Source organism: Musca autumnalis, unplaced genomic scaffold, assembly GCF_047663935.1.
Source record: "Musca autumnalis isolate F117 unplaced genomic scaffold, ASM4766393v1 scaffold_5, whole genome shotgun sequence".
NCBI lineage: Eukaryota > Metazoa > Arthropoda > Insecta > Diptera > Muscidae > Musca > Musca autumnalis.
The window spans coordinates 159,056,221-159,078,028 of NW_027412088.1; positions in this window are offsets into that span (position 1 = coordinate 159,056,221).

The following is a 21,808-nucleotide window of genomic DNA, read 5'->3' on the forward strand; positions in this document are numbered from 1 at the left end:
GTGTTTAAGAAGTGGCAATGAGCATCCGCAACAAGCGGAGGATTCCGGCAGCAGTCAGTTATGCTTCATAAATGGCATGTCTATGTAGTAGCTAGGATGTATTATCATCACTGTCCCATTATTAATGCATTTTTCCACAATAACCGGTGTTAACCTCATTTGGATCTAAAAATATTGAATATTGATTTAACATCTTGATTTATTGGCCCAAATCTGACTTCAAAATTTGTCTTTCTTTCCTCTCGACAATATTCACATTTTCACATTATAATAAAACTGACATAAAATTGCAATTGCATCATTTCACTTTGGCCTTCTGCTGATAGCCACCCCCTCCTCCTCAATCACCAACTTTGGCTAACATAGTCTTGCACCAATTAACACTAATTATCATTGATTTATGTTTTAAAAACCGCCAACGATTTTCAACAAATATTTACATAGACCAAGCCACACAGCCGAGTTGTATGACAAGACACACTCTGGCACGAATGGAGTTTTTCAATTTTTGTTTTCATTTTGGCTATTTCAAAACTACATCATCGATGGATGAATGATTATTTAACTTAATTCGTTGGCATCAACAACAACAACAACCACAACAACAAAGCAAAATCTAAGACCTAAACAAAATACTGCGTCAGCCAGTCAAATAAAAACCACTAATCAAGCGTTAAAACAATAGAAAGAAAAATGCAGAAATGAACGGCATTAGCTTCACACACATAGAAAGGATGAAATAAAATATCGACTACCAACTAACTGTCTGTCCAACTGACTGATTGTCAGGCCGTTATTGTCATCAAACATGCAAATTATGATGTAATACTATTTTTATTGTTTTATGTCGTGATTTTTTTGTTGTAATTTAAATTTGGTTAAAAATTGTTTGATCTGAAAAAATCACAAAATAACATAGAAACCACAATAAATAATGGAGAGGGTTGGACATTTAAAATGGCTTCGGGGTGGAATTAATATTTGGATAATATCTGCATAAATATTTGATATTGCTCGTGAGAGAAATTGGGCATTGAATGGAGATGATCTGGAGGAATCTGATTAAATGATTTCTTGGATTTTAAAGATATTTTTAAAGGTCAAAATACCTGGTTTTAAGAATATTTTACCCGACGTGGACTTTTTAAAGAACAGTTTTGCAGACGTGGAGCTTTTAAAGGCGTCAATGTTTTTTCATACGTGGATTTTTAAAGAATATTTTTCAGGCGTCAATGTTTTTTCAGATGTGGATTTTTAAAGAATATTTTTATACTAACATTTTTTCAGACGGGGATTTTTCAAAGAATATTTTTGCATGGTTGGTAGATGTGGATTTTTTAAAGAACGTTTTTTCAGATGGGGATTTTTTAAAAAAAAAATATTTTCCAAGGTTGGTAGACGTGGATTATTTAAAGAATATTTTTCCAAGATTAGCAGACATGGATTTCTTAAAGAATATTTTTCCAAGTTTGGCAGACGTAAATTTTTTAGAACATTTTTTCAGATGCGGATTTAAAAACTATTTTTCCAAAGTTGGCAGACTTGGGGTTTTTAAAGAATATTTTTCCAAGTTTGGCAGACGTGGATTTTTTAGAACATTTTTTCAGATGCGCATTTAAAAACTATTTTTCCAAGTTTGGCAGACGTGGATTTTTTAAAGAATATTTTTCCAAGTTTGACAGACATGGATTTTTTAAATAATATTTTTCCAAGTTTGCAGACGTGGATTTTTTAAAGAATATTTTTCCAAGTTTGGCAGACGTGGATTTTTTAAAGAATATTTTTCCAAGTTTGGCAGACGTGGATTTTTTAATGAATATTTTTCCAAGTTTAGCATACGTGGATTTTTTAAAGAATATTTTTCCAAGTTTGGCAGACATGGATTTTTTAAAGAATATTTTTCCAAGTTTGGCAGACGTGGATTTTTTAAAGAATATTTTTCCAAGTTTGGCAGACGTGGATTTTTTAAAGAATATTTTTCCAAGTTTGGCAGACGTTGATTTTTTAAAGAATATTTTTCCAAGTTTGGCAGACGTGGATTTTTTAAAGAATATTTTTCCAAGTTTGGCAGACGTGGATTTTTTAAAGAATATTTTTCCAATTTTGGCAGACGTGGATTTTTTAAAGAATATTTTTCCAAGTTTGGCAGACGTGGATTTTTTAAAGAATATTTTTCTAAATTTGGCAGACGTGGATTTTTTAAAGAATATTTTTCTAAGTTTGGCAGACGTGGATTTTTTAAAGAATATTTTTCTAAGTTTGGCAGACGTGGATTTTTTAAAGAATATTTTTCTAAGTTTGGCAGACGTGGATTTTTTAAAGAATATTTTTCTAAGTTTGGCGGACGTGGATTTTTTAAAGAATATTTTTCTAAGTTTGGCAGACGTGGATTTTTTAAAGAATATTTTTCTAAGTTTGGCAGACGTGGATTTTTGAAAGAGTGTTTTGCCTAGCTTGGCAGGCGTGGATTTTTTAAAAGAATATTTTTCCAAGGTTGGGAGACTTGGATTTTTTAAAAATAGTTTTCAAAGTTTGGCAGACCCTGATTTTTTAAAAAATATTTTTCCAAGGTTAGCAAACCCTGATTTTTTAAAGAATATTTTTCCAAGTTTGGCAGACGTGGATTTTTTAAAGAATATTTTTCCAAGTTTGGCAGACGTGGATTTTTTAAAGAATATTTTTCCAAGTTTGGCAGACGTGGATTTTTTAAAGAATATTTTTCCAAGTTTGGCAGACGTGGATTTTTTAAAGAATATTTTTCCAAGTTTGGCAGACGTGGATTTTTTAAAGATTTTTTTTCAAAGTTCAACAGACGTGGATTTTTTAAAGATTTTTTTTCAAAGTTCAACAGACGTGGATTTTTTAAAGATTTTTTTTCAAAGTTCAACAGACGTGGATTTTTTAAAGATTTTTTTTCAAAGTTCAACAGACGTGGATTTTTTAAAGATTTTTTTTCAAAGTTCAACAGACGTGGATTTTGAAAAAAGAATATTTCTTTCAAAACTCCACGTCTGTTGATCCTTAAAAAAATTTTCTTTTTTCAAAACTCCACGTCTGTTGATCCTTAAAAAAAATTTTCTTTTTTCAAAACTCCACGTCTGTTGACCTTAAAAAATTTTCTTTTTTCAAAACTCCACGTCTGTTGATCCTTAAAAAAAATTTTCTTTTTTCAAAACTCCACGTCTGTTGACCTTAAAAAATTTTCTTTTTTCAAAACTTTACGTCTGTTGACCTTTGAAAGAAATATTCTTTTTTCAAAATCCACGTCTGTTGACCTTTGAAAGAAATATTCTTTTTTCAAAATCCACGTCTGTTGACCTTTGAAAGAAATATTCTTTTTTCAAAATCCACGTCTGTTGAACTTTGAAAAAAAAATTCTTTAAAAAATCCAAGTCTGCCAACCTTGGAAAAATATTTTTTAAAATATCAGGGTCTGCCAAACTTTGAAAAATATTTTTAAAAAATCCACCTCTGCCAAACTTGGAAAAATATTCTTTAAAAAATCCACGTCTGCCAAACTTGGAAAAATATTCTTTAAAAAATCCACGTCTGCCAAACTTGGAAAAATATTCTTTAAAAAATCCACATCTGCCAACCTTGGAAAAATATTCTTTAAAAAATCCACGTCTGCCAAACTTGGAAAAATATTCTTTAAAAAATCCACGTCTGCCAAACTTGGAAAAATATTCTTTAAAAATCCACGTCTGCCAAACTTGGAAAAATATTCTTTAAAAAATCCACGTCTGCCAAACTTGGAAAAATATTCTTTAAAAAATCCACGTCTGCCAAACTTGGAAAAATATTCTTTAAAAAATCCACGTCTGCCAAACTTGGAAAAATATTCTTTAAAAAATCCACGTCTGCCAAACTTGGAAAAATATTCTTTAAAAAATCCACGTCTGCCAAACTTGGAAAAATATTCTTTAAAAAATCCACGTCTGCCAAAATTGGAAAAATATTCTTTAAAAAATCCACGTCTGCCAAACTTGGAAAAATATTCTTTAAAAAATCCACGTCTGCCAAACTTGGAAAAATATTCTTTAAAAAATCCACGTCTGCCAAACTTGGAAACATATTCTTTAAAAAATCCACGTCTGCCAAACATGGAAAAATATTCTTTAAAAAATAAACGTCTGCCAAACTTGGAAAAATATTCTTTAAAAAATCCAGGCCTGCCAAACTTGGAAAAATATTCTTTAAAAAATCCACGTCTGCCAAACTTGGAAAAATATTCTTTAAAAAATCCACGTCTGCCAAACTTGGAAAAATATTCTTTAAAAAATCCAGGCCTGCCAAACTTGGAAAAATATTCTTTAAAAAATCCACGTCTGCCAAACTTGGAAAAATATTCTTTAAAAATCCACGTCTGCCAAACTTGGAAAAATATTCTTTAAAAAATCCACGTCTGCCAAACTTGGAAAAATATTCTTTAAAAAATCCACGTCTGCCAAACTGGGAAAAATATTCTTTAAAAAATCCACGTCTGCCAAACTTGGAAAAATATTCTTTAAAAAATCCACGTCTGCCAAACTTGGAAAAATATTCTTTAAAAAATCCACGTCTGCCAAACTTGGAAAAATATTCTTTAAAAAATCCACGTCTGCCAAACTTGGAAAAATATTCTTTAAAAAATCCACGTCTGCCAAACTTGGAAAAATATTCTTTAAAAAAGCCACGTCTGCCAAACTTGGAAAAATATTCTTTAAAAAATCCACGTCTGCCAAACTTGGAAAAATATTCTTTAAAAAATCCACGTCTGCCAAACTTGGAAAAATATTCTTTAAAAAATCCACGTCTGCCAAACTTGGAAAAATATTCTTTAAAAAATCCACATCTGCCAACCTTGGAAAAATATTCTTTAAAAAATCCACGTCTGCCAAACTTGGAAAAATATTCTTTAAAAAATCCACGTCTGCCAAACTTGGAAAAATATTCTTTAAAAATCCACGTCTGCCAAACTTGGAAAAATATTCTTTAAAAAATCCACGTCTGCCAAACTTGGAAAAATATTCTTTAAAAAATCCACGTCTGCCAAACTTGGAAAAATATTCTTTAAAAAATCCACGTCTGCCAAACTTGGAAAAATATTCTTTAAAAAATCCACGTCTGCCAAACTTGGAAAAATATTCTTTAAAAAATCCACGTCTGCCAAACTTGGAAAAATATTCTTTAAAAAATCCACGTCTGCCAAAATTGGAAAAATATTCTTTAAAAAATCCACGTCTGCCAAACTTGGAAAAATATTCTTTAAAAAATCCACGTCTGCCAAACTTGGAAAAATATTCTTTAAAAAATCCACGTCTGCCAAACTTGGAAACATATTCTTTAAAAAATCCACGTCTGCCAAACATGGAAAAATATTCTTTAAAAAATAAACGTCTGCCAAACTTGGAAAAATATTCTTTAAAAAATCCAGGCCTGCCAAACTTGGAAAAATATTCTTTAAAAAATCCACGTCTGCCAAACTTGGAAAAATATTCTTTAAAAAATCCACGTCTGCCAAACTTGGAAAAATATTCTTTAAAAAATCCAGGCCTTCCAAACTTGGAAAAATATTCTTTAAAAAATCCACGTCTGCCAAACTTGGAAAAATATTCTTTAAAAATCCACGTCTGCCAAACTTGGAAAAATATTCTTTAAAAAATCCACGTCTGCCAAACTTGGAAAAATATTCTTTAAAAAATCCACGTCTGCCAAACTGGGAAAAATATTCTTTAAAAAATCCACGTCTGCCAAACTTGGAAAAATATTCTTTAAAAAATCCACGTCTGCCAAACTTGGAAAAATATTCTTTAAAAAATCCACGTCTGCCAAACTTGGAAAAATATTCTTTAAAAAATCCACGTCTGCCAAACTTGGAAAAATATTCTTTAAAAAATCCACGTCTGCCAAACTTGGAAAAATATTCTTTAAAAAAGCCACGTCTGCCAAACTTGGAAAAATATTCTTTAAAAAATCCACGTCTGCCAAAATTGGAAAAATATTCTTTAAAAAATCCACGTCTGCCAAACTTGGAAAAATATTCTTTAAAAAATCCACGTCTGCCAAACTTGGAAAAATATTCTTTAAAAAATCCACATCTGCCAACCTTGGAAAAATATTCTTTAAAAAATCCACGTCTGCCAAACTTGGAAAAATATTCTTTAAAAAATCCACGTCTGCCAAACTTGGAAAAATATTCTTTAAAAATCCACGTCTGCCAAACTTGGAAAAATATTCTTTAAAAAATCCACGTCTGCCAAACTTGGAAAAATATTCTTTAAAAAATCCACGTCTGCCAAACTTGGAAAAATATTCTTTAAAAAATCCACGTCTGCCAAACTTGGAAAAATATTCTTTAAAAAATCCACGTCTGCCAAACTTGGAAAAATATTCTTTAAAAAATCCACGTCTGCCAAACTTGGAAAAATATTCTTTAAAAAATCCACGTCTGCCAAAATTGGAAAAATATTCTTTAAAAAATCCACGTCTGCCAAACTTGGAAAAATATTCTTTAAAAAATCCACGTCTGCCAAACTTGGAAAAATATTCTTTAAAAAATCCACGTCTGCCAAACTTGGAAACATATTCTTTAAAAAATCCACGTCTGCCAAACATGGAAAAATATTCTTTAAAAAATAAACGTCTGCCAAACTTGGAAAAATATTCTTTAAAAAATCCAGGCCTGCCAAACTTGGAAAAATATTCTTTAAAAAATCCACGTCTGCCAAACTTGGAAAAATATTCTTTAAAAAATCCACGTCTGCCAAACTTGGAAAAATATTCTTTAAAAAATCCAGGCCTGCCAAACTTGGAAAAATATTCTTTAAAAAATCCACGTCTGCCAAACTTGGAAAAATATTCTTTAAAAATCCACGTCTGCCAAACTTGGAAAAATATTCTTTAAAAAATCCACGTCTGCCAAACTTGGAAAAATATTCTTTAAAAAATCCACGTCTGCCAAACTGGGAAAAATATTCTTTAAAAAATCCACGTCTGCCAAACTTGGAAAAATATTCTTTAAAAAATCCACGTCTGCCAAACTTGGAAAAATATTCTTTAAAAAATCCACGTCTGCCAAACTTGGAAAAATATTCTTTAAAAAATCCACGTCTGCCAAACTTGGAAAAATATTCTTTAAAAAATCCACGTCTGCCAAACTTGGAAAAATATTCTTTAAAAAAGCCACGTCTGCCAAACTTGGAAAAATATTCTTTAAAAAAGCCACGTCTGCCAAACTTGGAAAAATATTCTTTAAAAAATCCACGTCTGCCAAACTTGGAAAAATATTCTTTAAAAAATCCACGTCTGCCAAACTTGGAAAAATATTCTTTAAAAAATCCACGTCTGCCAAACTTGGAAAAATATTCTTTAAAAAATCCACGTCTGCCAAACTTGGAAAAATATTCTTTAAAAAATCCACGTCTGCCAAACTTGGAAAAATATTCTTTAAAAAATCCACGTCTGCCAAACTTGGAACTATATTCTTTAAAAAATCCACGTCTGCCAAACTTGGAAAAATATTCTTTAAAAAATCCACGTCTGCCAAACTTGGAAAAATATTCTTTAAAAAATCCACGTCTGCCAAACTTGGAAAAATATTCTTTAAAAAATCCACGTCTGCCAAACTTGGAAAAATATTCTTTAAAAAATCCACGTCTGCCAAACTTGGAAAAATATTCTTTAAAAAATCCACGTCTTCCAAACTTGGAAAAATATTCTTTAAAAAATCCACGTCTGCCAAACTTGGAAAAATATTCTTTAAAAAATCCACGTCTGCCAAACTTGGAAAAATATTCTTTAAAAAATCACCGTCTGCCAATCTTGGAAAAATATTCTTTAACAAATCTACGTCTACCAACCTTGGAAAATATTTTGTAAAAAATCCCCATATGAAAAAATGAAAAAGAAAAATTTTTTTAAGGCTCAACAGGTGTGGATTTTGAAAAAAGATTATTTTTCCAAAGTCGTGGATTTTGAAAAAAGAATTGTTTTCCAACGTCATGGATTTTGAAAAAAAGGATTTGTTCCAACGTTGTGGATTTTGAAAAAAGTATTTGTTTCAACGTGGTGAATTGTGGAAAAAGAATATTTTTTCCAAGGTTGGCAGACGTGGATTTTTTAAAGAATTTTTTTCAAAGATCAACAGACGTATATAAAGTATATTTTTTTCCAAAGTAAAAAGAATATTATTTCCAAGGTCGTTGATTTTGAAAAACGAATACTTTTCCAAGGTAGTCAGACGTGGATTTTTTAAAGTATGAAAAACGTGTTATTGTATGTTGCAGAAGCTCCAAGGATTTCCTTCATAAACCCAGGGATCATAGCCAGATTTAGGTACTATATCTTGTAACTGCTATAATTTTTATTAGCTCTTTACCAAGACCCCAAGACTTGTCCGCGGTTATTTATACATATGTTTCTTTAACCTGCAAATTCCTTCAGTGGCACTCGTCTGTGCTCCCATAAAAGACGGCATCAGGCCACCTATATATGTATGTAAATAAGTCATTTGTAATTCACGCTTTTTCAAATAATCAAATAATAAAAATGATAGCAGTTACAAGAGATAGTAGCTAAATCTGGCTAAAAGTGAAATGGCTTATAACAATAATAATAATGGCCATAACAATAATAAAAAATATGTTAGATAATGAAATAATTTATTATTATGATTTTAGGACAATAAAATTCACAACTTCCCCCCGATTAATATTTTCATTTCATATTCCAAAAAAGTGGGACTCTCAAAATAAAAAACAAAGATGTTGCAACTAAACTTTTCGTGTGTTAAATGAGCACCCAGTAATCAAAGTAGCAGCCCATTTGGATGTATAACCGAACGACAGACCACTTGTTTTTTCTTTTTTTTTTTTTTGTTTGCCTATAAAACTATGTTAATTTCTTCTAAACTGTAACGGTTTTTAACAAGACAGATGTAAATAAGAAACCAGATATTTTATAAACTTGTTAAAGGTAGATCTTTCCCAATCCAAAAATTATGAATATGTATGGCGTGGCGTGGTTGGTGAGTTTAGCTAACGTTCAAACATAAGTTGTTCAAGTTTTTTACGATTTTGTGCTATTTAAATAAACGTCATCGCCGATGAATTTATTTTCCAATAAAAACTAGCAAAAAATGTCACTAATGAATTTATAATCGGTTATAGTCAAGGTGTTACATTTTGTAATCTTGTTAAGCTAATAACTTGGGACTTTTGTCTTTTTGGCGTTGCACTATTCACGAGTTGCTGAAAAACAATGACCTAGACAATAGGTGGAAAATTGTAAAGAATAGTTTCATTAATTGAGTGAAATTGTTTTTCTTTGCTGCAACAGGTGTTAATGGTATTCAGTACAGTCTAACGGGATATAATCAATTTCACATTTCAATTAAAACATGGTCAAAAATTCATATAAAGTCATATAACAAAAGACCTTAGTCTTAAGCTACAATAACTGGACTTTTCATCTGATTATTTTTTTCTTAACGGTTTTGAGGTTTGAATCACATATTCATAATGGAAGAGTAGTTCAGAAGTTAGAAAGTAGCAGTATATCTTTTAGAGAAAATTTTTTGAAGGACGATTTTTTTGAAAAATAAATTGCGGTATTGGATTTTTCATTCTAAAATAGGGCTGCTCATACAACTACAAACAAATTTTGTTATTGTGTTGGTTTTGAAACACAAACATTTTGATAGTTTCCCAACATACCATTCAGTCTGATTTTATAAAATATACCAAAAACAATTCGTATAAAAACCTTCTATAATTACACGGATAAGCTAATAATTAGCATACACATTCATTATTATCAAGTTTCGTTTATTCTGCAGTGGCTATACAAGAATTTATAATTCAAATATGATGTTTTGTTCGAGTAATGTTGGTTTGTTGGGTGGTCTTGTGTAATAGAAACAAGTAAAAATTTTCAGTCGGCTTTGCAGACTGATATATACCCTCAGCCAATGTGAAGCGAAACATTTACCTCCGGACAGATCGAATGTATTGAAGGTCTCTTCAGAATTTTGTGGCCCCTTTAGTCCGGTCAAAATAGATATTGAAATAGCAAAAATTCCCACAAAGCTGAATTTTGGTGAAGAGCTAGAGTTTGCCATTAGAAGCAACGTCCTAAAAGTCCACATCGATCCCATGTGTGCAAAACAAAATATTCGGGGTCAAAGATCAAATTTTAAGGGTTTTTAGGTTTTCGGATTTATTTTTTGAAAACGGTTGTTCTAATCAAAAAGTGACTAAAGTAAATATTGTAGACAGAAAAATTATCTATAAGCTTGACCTTAATAATTTTTTTCCTAGAAGGAACCATTCTTGAGATATAGCTGTTCTAAAAAACACATAATTTTTATGCACTTTTAAGGGAAATATGCAATTATTTAGACGAACCGGCTAATATAAGCGAAGTAATCGGGTCTGTCCCCCAAAAAATATATATTTTCGTGAAGAGCGAAATTATAGCTATCTTCTAAAAAATCCAACAAAATCGGAGCGTGTTTAGTAGAGTTATTCAATGTTAGAGTCATTTTATGCAAAAATAGCCCATTTAACCCACATGTATAATCGAAAGCCCAACGGGAACGACCCCAACGAAAACTCTCCGATTTTTTTCAAGTTTTGTCCGAAGGAAGGGTCTGTTGCGCTGATTACGGAAATGTATAATTTTCAACAGTTGCAGATCCGGTTCACCGGTTATTCGACCCAAAAGGCCAAATTTAAAAACCGGGTTAGACCCGGTTCTACTGAACCGATTACTGCAAAGTGGATATGGTTTGAAAGCTTATGGAAGTATCTAACACATAGCGTCGTTACTTTAACCGGTTCGCCTCAGAATGTACTTACGCGGCTAATTTTTTATTTGACCTTTAGATCGCGATATCTCGAAAATGGTAAGTCTTTTTTAAGAATCATAAAGACCACTCTTGTAGACAATTATCGAATCTACAACTTTTTCTTTAGCCGGCTTTTGCTAAGTCTTACCGTTTTTGAGAAAAATTAAAAAAACTGAATAATGCCTCCAAAAATGACCTTTGACCCCGAATAACTTGTTTTGCACACATGGGATCGATGGAGACTTTTAGGACGTTGCTTCTTATGGCCTAAACTGAACTTATCCGAAATTTTGTGTGGGAGGTACCCGAAGGAGTGGGCCGATTGAGTCCATATTGGAACTTCATCTAAGTCTGGTAGAAATTTCACGATGTGCAAAGTATGGACCAAATCGGTTACTCCCTTCAAGAGTTATCGTACGTACAAATTTTCCGAACATTTTCGAACTTTTGTGGGGGAGGTACCGGAAGGAGTGGACCCAGATATCCCATCTTCGAACTTAAACTAAGTTTGGACAAAATATTACGAAAGCCAAATTTTGTATCGAATCGATTGATCCGTTCGAGAGTTATCGTGCACTCCAGCCAGCCAGACAGACAGACGGACGGACATTGCTCAATCGACTCCAAATTGTCTGAAACACATTTCGTCCAAACATACTTGGGGTCTAAAACCATTATTTCGATGAGGCACATTTTGCCCGGATGAAAGTGTATATACCCTCGCTAGCATAAATGCTGAGGGTATAAAAAAAATAATATCGCTGTAAACAGGACCACAAGGAGAGAAAACAGAACATAAACTACGCTTAAACAGAAAAATTTAATTTTTGCAGGGGAGGTACCCTAAGGAGTAGGAGTAGCGATATAGTCCATATTCGAACTTTATCTAAGATTCGCAGAAACATTACGATGTGCACAATATGTACCAAGTCGGTTACTGCCTTCGAGAGTTATTGTTCGCACCAATTAACCGAAATATTTTGATCGATATGACCCATCTTCGAACTTAAACTAAGTTTAGAAAGTGCGCTCCAACCACAACACATGGTTTTTACACCTTTTGGACCATTTTCTCAGGAAGTATGGACTCGACCCTGAAAAAAACTTCTACCATCGTAATGGGGGCAGCGAATACAAGTAGTTACAATAAAAATCATAGCGATTTGAGAGCATCTCTTAAACAGCACTTTTCCAAAGTTTTGTGTGAGAGGTACCCGAAGGAGTGGACCGATATAATCCGTATTCTATGTATCTAAGAAATATTAAGATGTACAAAGTATGGACCAAATCGGTTACTGCCTTCGATAGTCATCGTGCACACCATTTTAGCAACAAGTTTTGAACTTTTGGGGGGAGAGGTACCTAAAGGAGTGGACCGATATTTCCCATCTTCGAACTTGTGTTGGGTATCGTGCCATCACTTCGGGCCCAATATGTATTGAAGTGGCTGCATCGCCCGTATCTTAACTGGGCTAAAACCACTCATTGGCAGATGGATGAGGGGTGTTCTCAATTTGAATGCTATTAAAGCCCGCCTGATATGCTCGTTGATCTAGAAGTTATCGCTTATACCTTTGAACCTCCCTCTCTCCAGATCATGAAGATCTCTCCTGACGTGCCTGGATGGGGGAAGAATGTCCCCTAGATTGTGGCAGGGAGGCTCACGGCCATAACACCCAAGCAGGTACTGCATCCTCATAAAGATGGACCACTGGTGTCATGAGGAGGAACCCTGTTACTGTCCTCAGCGCGGCATTCTGGCAGCTTTGAATATTCTTCCACTGCGTAGCGCTAATATTTTCTTACCACACTGGAGCCGCATAACTTACCACAGACCGACTTATTGCATTATAAGAGGTCAACAAGGTTTCTTTGTCAGCAGCCTAACTTCTGCCGGCCAGCGACATGAGAACTTAGTTCCTACTGATGTGATCTTGCAAAATATCTGTGGCTACCGCGAACGACTTAAACATGTAATCGAACTTTAATCCCAATTAATCAGGACACCATCGATCAATATGTTCAAGGACATGCTTATTTCAGCCGTCCAGGTGGTGAATAGTGTTGCACCCGACAGACTCCTATCACAGTAGTCCTGGAGGCGACTAAGACCAGAGCAGCTTCGGAAGTGCCCTCATTCCCTACATCCAAAACCGATGTTGACATATGGTGGATGCGGATCTGGCACAGATCCATGCCCCGGAGTTCTTTTCTATTTCGGCAAGGACCAAAAATACTCTAAGCATGCATTCCGATATATATTGTCGATGCCATGGTGAACAAATATACGAACACAAACACATAATTGTTGTGGTAATGGCCCCTGTTCCAAGATTCCTCATCGGATCGAAGAATCCACCGAAACAATGTGGTGCATAGAACCGGCCTCTGTGGGATTGTAAAGAGGTTTTGGACCATTATCCCAAGAAGTATGGACTTGCCCTCAAAAAATCGTAATATCGTAATAGAGGAAATTTGGTACACTGGAAAAATTCTTAATTGCAAAGACGATAACTGGAAGCTAAAAAGTTATCTCAAACAAATTAAGTCTATATTTTCATAATTGTTTTAATATTTACATTTGACTTTTATTAGCAATGTATAGCTTAAAGTTTATAAACACATAAACATACATGCGATCAAATACGAGTATTTGTAAAAAAATCAACTGATTACCCATTCTCAAATTCAGCAAAATCATTAAGCGTAAAATATGATTACAACACTATTATTATTTTGCTGTTTTGAGTTCAGCACCAAAACTTTTATTATTACGTTATATTTTGGCATTTGGTTTTGTATTTTGTGGGAGGTGCAGAATATTTTGGTGAAGTTTGAATTTAAAACAATTACTAATTTTAAAGGTATTCTTAAAGCATTTCAATATGAAAAGGGATTGATTTCATTTCAAATAGAACTTTACATACAAAGTAGTTCAAACTATTGAAAATATGATCATTTATCTATGACAATGAATCCTGAACAACTTGACTAAGTTAAGGTGCTTTGAATATACCAAATAGATAATATTGTATATAAAATATAATAACCACCATTGAAAATAATACAAGCTTCAATGGCCATAATGTCTATATTTTTGCTACTAACATAAAATTTTATTTGACAAATTTTATATTTAGTCACGAATAACACCTTGAATTTATTACGCTGTATATGAAACATATCTATCTGATGCCAAGTGGCAGAACCATGCAGAACCGTAATGTGCAATTAAATTAGATATATTGCCCTGGAGTAATCAGACATAATTAACACAAATTAATTACATACAATGCTGTTCGACGAAGGTTAATAATATTAAACATTTAGTTATGCATGTATGTTTGTGTATTAAGTCTTATATTATTAGGTTAGGATAAGTAAGTTTGGGTGTACGTAAATTGTAAACTTTTATATGTCTTCTTTATGACCATGGTTTCCAAGCAAATTTCCAGGAGTCGGAGTTGTGAAACTAAAAATCGACTCCGAGCAACAATTTGTTCTAAATTTGTTAACATTTTTATCTTATTTTACTATTTAATTTATCTTGAGAATACACGTTGAAATAATAGTTACAGATCCCAAATATTCCTGACGAAGACTTGCTATAAGACCTACTGGTCAGTACATATTAGCCCAACGGGACTTCTCATGTTGTAGTCCATAAAAAGTCATTCTTGTCTGGAATGAAAGAACCTTTATACCTTAACCCCACTTTCCAATCTTTGTCGATTAAGGATGCTGATTAACATCGTCGGCCATTTCCTCAGCAACTTCCCTCTGGTTATACCGTAGAACACAGATGCCAACGAGCGAAGGTTGTTGAGTTTGATATTCTTACTTTTCATTTGCCCCCCTTGGAATATGTCTATGCAGTACTATAAGTCTATGAAGATCTTCTGCGATCACTGCTCTGCAATCCTCTGCTATTCAAAGAACCTTTGGGTTAATTTGTCAACAAATATTCGAAGGATATACTTGTGAGCTACACAAAATGACTAAAATTATCATTTCGAGGGGTCTTGAGCAAGTTCAGATTCCTGACATAATCTCAACTGGTTAGCATGATCGAAAGGAATGTCTCCTAAAATTGAATACAATATCAAAATGAAGTTTGTAGTTCATTCTCTCAGCTCCTCCTCCGTTCCACAAAAAGTCCAACACTTTTGCGTTTAAATTCAGTTTCAACCCATTCTCAGATCGTGTTGAAATTTTAATAGCGGATAGTACTTGTGATCCTTATTACATCATATATTTTTTCTATGGGAAGCTAACACTTTCTGAAATGTGGGCTCTGAAATATCCCAATATTTTGGAGCTCCCCTTCATACATCCATACTTCTCTCGATAATGGCTCGAACGTTTCTAATAGGTCGTAGGTTGAGAGTATGAATTGGGGGATTCAAAAATAAGAAATTGAAAACCCGTAGAAAGAAACATGTAGTTCCCTAAGGCAAGGTGATATCACCGGAACTGTTTATCCTCTACCTCTCTCCAAACGTAATATATGTGTATGTACTTTAGTTGTTGTAGTTCTTCCATCTGAGGATGAGGCTCCCTAGAGGTCTAGAGTGTCATCATTCCGACCTCTTATTACCCCAAGATATTGTCTGTAACTTTCGATAATATATTTAAGTCGTCAGAAAAGATCAAGGTCCTAAAGAACAAAGAAACTTTGTTGACATTTCAAAAAGCAATAGGCCGGGCTGTGGTAAGCTATGCGGCACCATTATACTATGTAAATGTTAGTGCTATGCGGTGGAAGAATTTCAATTCCGAACTAAGAACTGTAACATGCTGTCTCCTCCTTCATAAGGAGGCGAAGTGCATCAGCACATGAAGATATTGCCGTTGCAGCACCAAGCAGGTCAGATCTTTAGGCATGAACGCAGATAAAACTGGTGTTGAAGAATGCGACATCTGCACCATCTCAAACAACTCTGATTTCTTGTGGCAGCTGCAAGAGGGATGAATTCCGAGAACCAATACAATCATCCGAGTACCTAACGGTCTGAATTTCATCTACAGGGAAGTGGAATATAGAAAAGGTTCAGCTTCGGAAATGTCGCCCTACCTCCCTGTTTCACTCACGTACAACTGTCGACAGCTTCAAGCATGGCCTTAGGCTAGTCCACTCGTTGTCCTCAAACAGTGTGGAGTGCTGGACAAAAGCAAGAGCTTTAAATAAGTTGAACGTCCTCAACTCTCGACTGATATGTGTGGATATGCTGTTCCCATGCTGATGATTTACAACTGGATATCCATTTCTGACGTTGAGCAGGAGTAAACCCTCAAGAGTTATTGCCACGGCGGCAAAAGCTAAATTGGTTTGTACGATTGTCCTTGCCTAATTTATGTAGTGGGACCACCCTCCGCATTTTCTGACAGGTTGAGAACAGTACTACCATGGTGATACCGGCAGGGCCTAACGCTTTAAATGATTCAGCGTTGCTAATGGCATTTGCATCATAAACCATTATCAATTTCGGTGGTTCTTCCTTGGCGGGAAGAGATCTAATGTGACATAGTACTCTCCTCTTCGCCCTGTCATCCCGGGATGCTCGACAAATTGTCGATTAAAATAACTTGCACATCTCTTCGGATCTTCCTTCTTCCAAAGGTTCGAGAGTGCCTGCAATTCCGGGTCCAATGGTGCAATTCTTCAGATGATCTGGCCCCTTGACCCACTGGCGCTCCCCGACCAATGTATTAACCACCTCTGTCTGCTCCCTAAATCTGGGCTAACTGAGATTGGCTTAATTATGCACATTACGTTCATTTTCTATTTCCCCGCCTCTGGTTGAAAGTTTGATTTTACTTCAGATATTCGACTAGCAGGTATATAGCGAGCTGCTACAGCTATGAAAATGTCACGGAATGACAGACTCAAGGTCGACGAACCCCATAACGTGGAATTATGTGTTATTTTGCTGGGTTGGTTACTGGCCCAATGCAAAAAACAATGACTTTTAACATTGTCAGAAGCGAACGTGGTATTAAATGTTGAAATGTCCACAACCAGATCGGTAAAAATGTCCCCGGCTATTTAGTTAATTGCCAGCTGTCCCTAGATCTACTAGGGGTTCCATTATCCGCCAAATTTGGACACGTCAGGTAGCCCATAATACGAGTATCAACTATATAATTGCTGGTTGTTGTTTCAAATTGCCCGCCTGAGGATTAGCGACCTTTGAAGCGGTTGAAGCTGCATGGATTCATCATTGCTCCGTCTGCTCGCGTTTACACATAAGTCGGATAGTTACCCCAGCTATCAACTCTCTCACCTCAATCATTCTGGTGAGGGATTTTTGGAATTAAGGTAGATGAGGATCGAAGCAAAACCATCACGAACAAATTGGTTACATCCTGCACCATTTTCCCTCTTTTCAGTATTCTAAGAATACTGTGACGTAGCAGCATTGGTGGAACGAAAGGTTCCCTCGGTCGTCACGTCCTTTGGGGCCACGACAGAGGTTCCCCCTGGTCATAAAATTGCAATATCGCTGATAGCAAGTTCCTTCTTAGCTATGTGAGGATTGTTCCCCTCGAACTTCCTCACAAACTTCAAGGTTCAACCGAAATTCCCTTTCACTGATTGTATTCGGATCCTTGTTTACGTACCGACTACAGTATGAAACTGTCCATTGCTTCTTTAGCTTTCGCATATTTGGTGGTCAGAGGTATCACCGAAGCATCCGTCTTTTTGATAGATGTTTCTCCTCCACGTAGGGGATGAAAGATACCAAGGAACGGTCCTGACCGGCTTTAACATGACAAAGTCCAGGATTTATCTTGGTCCCTCTTTCATCTCAAGTGGACACTGACATCCCCGTGGTGTCACCTGGGGTAGCTGCCTTTAACACACGTTAAAGGAAGTGAGCTAAAATGTGCCTCGCGTTTACCCATAAGAACGTTAAAAGCTTGGGTTTGGGCGCAGGGTTAGTAACCCTCCCCTGGAAAAAGCAGCCTACTATGAAAAAACAAAAGAAAAACAAATCTCTCAAAAGTTGACGACCACCCAAAACATTTTAAGGACCATGATCTGCGAATCTGACCAAAGATATATTTTATGAGCGCTTAGAAGAAACAAATGACCGTTTTCCTGTCCATGACATTAAAATTATTCAAGGCGATTTTAATGCCAAAATTGGAAAGGAAAATATCTTTGGCCCAACAGTCGGAAAATTCAGTCTCCACAGTGAAACATCTGATAGAAGCTGATAGACTTCGCAGCGGCAAAAAGCATGGTAGTTAGCAGCACCCGATTTCAACATCTCGACATCCATAAGGGCACCTGGCTGTCTCCAGATCAGAAAACAAGAAATCAAATTGATCACGTTGTGATAGATGGAAGACATTCATCGAGCGTGAAGGATGTGCGTTCGTTCCGAGGAGCAAACATAGACTCGGACCACTATCTTGTTGCAGCAAAGGTACGCACCCGGTTAAACGCAGCAAACAACCTACGAACAGACACAACACGAAAGTTAGACATCGGTAAGCTGCAATCACAATAGATAGCCACAGCATATTCCACTCAACTAGCCCAAAGCAAAGCACTTCTCATCCCGATAACATATCAGCGCAATGGCAAAGTATTGCCCACTCCATGCAAACAGCCGCAAAATCCATACTTGGATACCTGAGACCTCCGAGAGAGATATCGGGGGAAAAGGAGAGAGGTGAAACATCTTTTCCGTAGGAAAAAGTTAGGAAAAAGAGGGAGATGGAAAGCGGGAGTGTGAAAAAATCGAGATGTAAAGGAACCAGAATGAAGTCCGAAAATTCTACCACAGAGTCAAGCATCAAACTGATGGCTTCGATACAGGCACATCCTCCTGTAGAGACCAGCAAGGTAATTTGGTAACTGATACAGGTAGTGTGCTCAGGATATGGAAAGAACATTTTTCAAAGTGTTGGTATCCAATAGCGGCTAAGACGACGAAGATACCACAGACCCAATCCCAGAAGATGGTATTGAATGTATACCGCCCAGCCAAGATGAGGTAAAGAAAGCAATAAATCCGCAGAAGAATAATAAGGCAGCAGGAGCCGATGGTTTATCAGCCGAGCTGTTTAAAACCGGAGGCGACACGCTAAAAAGGTGTATTCATCAGCTAGTTAGCACCATCTGGCAGGAAGAACGAGTACCCGACGATTGGAACCTGAGTATCCTGTGTCCCGTCCACAAGAAAGGAGAAAAGACTGTATGCTCTAATTATAGGGACATAAGTCTACTCCCTATTGTATACAAGATCGTGTCAGGGATATTGTGCGAACGACTAAAGCCTATGGTCAACGAGATAATTGGACCATACCAATACGGCTTTAGACCTCGCAAGTCCACCATTGACCAGATATTTACCCTGCGGCAAATCCTGGAGAAGACCCAAGAGATGCAGATCAACACCTACCACCTTTTTGTCGATTATAAAGCAGCCTTCGACAGCCCGCTGCGTTCAAAGGTATTCCAATCCATGTCTGAGTTTGGTATGCCCGCAAAGTTTATCCGGCTTTGTAAAATGACTTTTACTGACACGATATCCTCAGTTAAAATAGGAAAAAACCTCTCCGAAGAGTTTTGTACCAAAATAGGTTTCAGACAAGGAGACAGCCTTTCGTGTGATATCTTCAACATCCTGCTGGAAATGGTTATACGAGAGGCAAACGTCAAAAGAAATGGCACAATCTACACCAATAGCCACATGTTACTTGCTTATGCTGATGATATAGACATCATGGGACGATCAGTAAAAGAAGTAAACGATACCTTTATGAAAGTCGAAGAAGAATCTGCTAAAGCGGGTCTGGCGGTAAACGGCCAGAAGACCAAGCTGATGGTGTCGACGCGAAATGCGTGCATTGAGCTCGGACCAACTGTGAAGTTGGTTCCTATAATTTTGAGGTAGTAAAAGACTTCGTCTACCTCGGCACCTCCGTAAACACAACAAACGACATCAGTTGTGAAATAAAAAAAAAGAATTGTATTGGCCAACAGATGCTACTTTGGTTTAAGTAAGCAGTTTAAAAACAAAGCCACATCTCGTCAAACAAAAATAACGCTCTACAAAACACTGATACTACCCGTGCTGATTTATGGCTCCGAAGCCTGGGTACTTGCGCAAGCAGACATGGCAGTGCTTAGACCAATCTGCGTACGGACCAATCTGCGTTGACGGTGAATATCGACGTCGCATGAACCACGAGCTGTATCTGCTATACAACGACATCAATATAGTTAAACGTATCGAGATGCAGCGATTGCGTTGGCTAGGCCATATCATAAGAATGGGGGAAGATGAACTCGCTAAAAAGGCGTAAAAAAACGAACCGCTTGGCGGTGCACGCAGAATTGGCCGGCCAAGGAATAGATGGCGCAAACAAGTGGATGAAGAGATGAAAAGGCGCGGCATTCTAGAGTGCGAAACAACAAATAGAGAGAATTGGAGATCTTTTCTTAGTTCGGCCTATGGAACAAATGTTCTGTAATGGGCCAGCTAAGTAAGTAAGTAAGTAAGTTTCTCCTCTACCCATATCATAACTTCATCCTCCTCTGACAATGATAAATTATTCCAACTGTCGTCCGGTTTGCTATCTTCCTTAAAATTTAGTGGGACATTTTCCTCAATGGGATTGAGAAGCACCTTGCTCTGTTTGTCAGTTTCGGGATATCTTCCCCGTCCATAATTACAATCCGTTTTTGTGTCATACAGGATCTTGAGCTGCTGGCGACAGTAGTGTAGCCAGGGATAGTGAGGTTAATACACCTGTGGAAGTGAAGATTTATTCTCGGGTTCTTTGAGTTTTTTTTGGTAAAAGTTCGTATATCAATGAAATATTAATTTAAGTATGGACGGAAGTCGAGAGGAAGTTGAGGCTCCGTTCAAACACAGTTGGTACCCTACTACAAACCTTGAAAAACTCCGATAGGCACGTGGTCGCTTAACATCCCAGTGTTAGGGGATCTCTTTTTAGGTACGAGATCACTACATGGGTAACCTTTAGTCTTTTACAACTTTCTTAAATAAAAGCAATGCATTTGTATTGGGTCGAGTCAAAACTGTTACACCTGCCGAGAACTCATTTTTTTTAATTATGCTTGTCTCGTCGGTTTACTGCAGGGAATTGATTCGAATTTCTAAATCTATACATATCCCAACTTTTGTACACCGGTGTAATAATAACAAAAATCTTAAATTTGTGACTAAATCATCTTTAAAACGAATAAGCCAAACAATTAATCCCGAAATCCCCTCGCCAAAAAAGTACGTTCTTTTAAATAAAGGTTTCAAAAAAAATAATTAATACAAAATTATTGAATCGACAATGTTACATGTTTTAACATGCTTATACCGTAATATAAACAGTGATTATTAGCAAAAGGCAGGAAAAAGGGGCGCGGTAATTTGTTAAAAAATTAAATAATATTTACTTGTATTTCCTATGGCTTGCCAATTGATTGCAGCACAGCACAACAGTGTAATGAAATGAATGCAACCATAACAAAAGACTTAAGACACATACTTGTAGAGCTATTCATACACATTGCGCTGAAGCACATGAACATGCAGCCGGCTGGCTAAGCTTGCCGGTGGTGCTGGCGGGCTGGGTGGTTGGTTACTTGTATGTTTGACTTAATTTCTACGAATTCTAGTTCACCTTGTTTTTACTGGCTATTGTTTTTTGTTGAAATTATGCGTCATAGTCATCATCAAAGACTGTGACATTTTTTTATCTTTAAATCCCCCTCCAAAACTTCTTCCCCCCTCTCTCTGTCGAAGGGGTTTTCAAATGCTCTATTTCCGTTCCAATAAAATTTTGCCTTATGCCGTTTGCACTCAAGTGTTTATTTATAGTTATTTTATCTTGTTGCCGTTGTTGTTATGTTGTGTTATAATTTCAAGAAGTCTGGACAAATAAAACAAAATGTAACGACAACAACGGTAACAACTTTGTTAGTTTTTTTTCTGTTTGCAAACC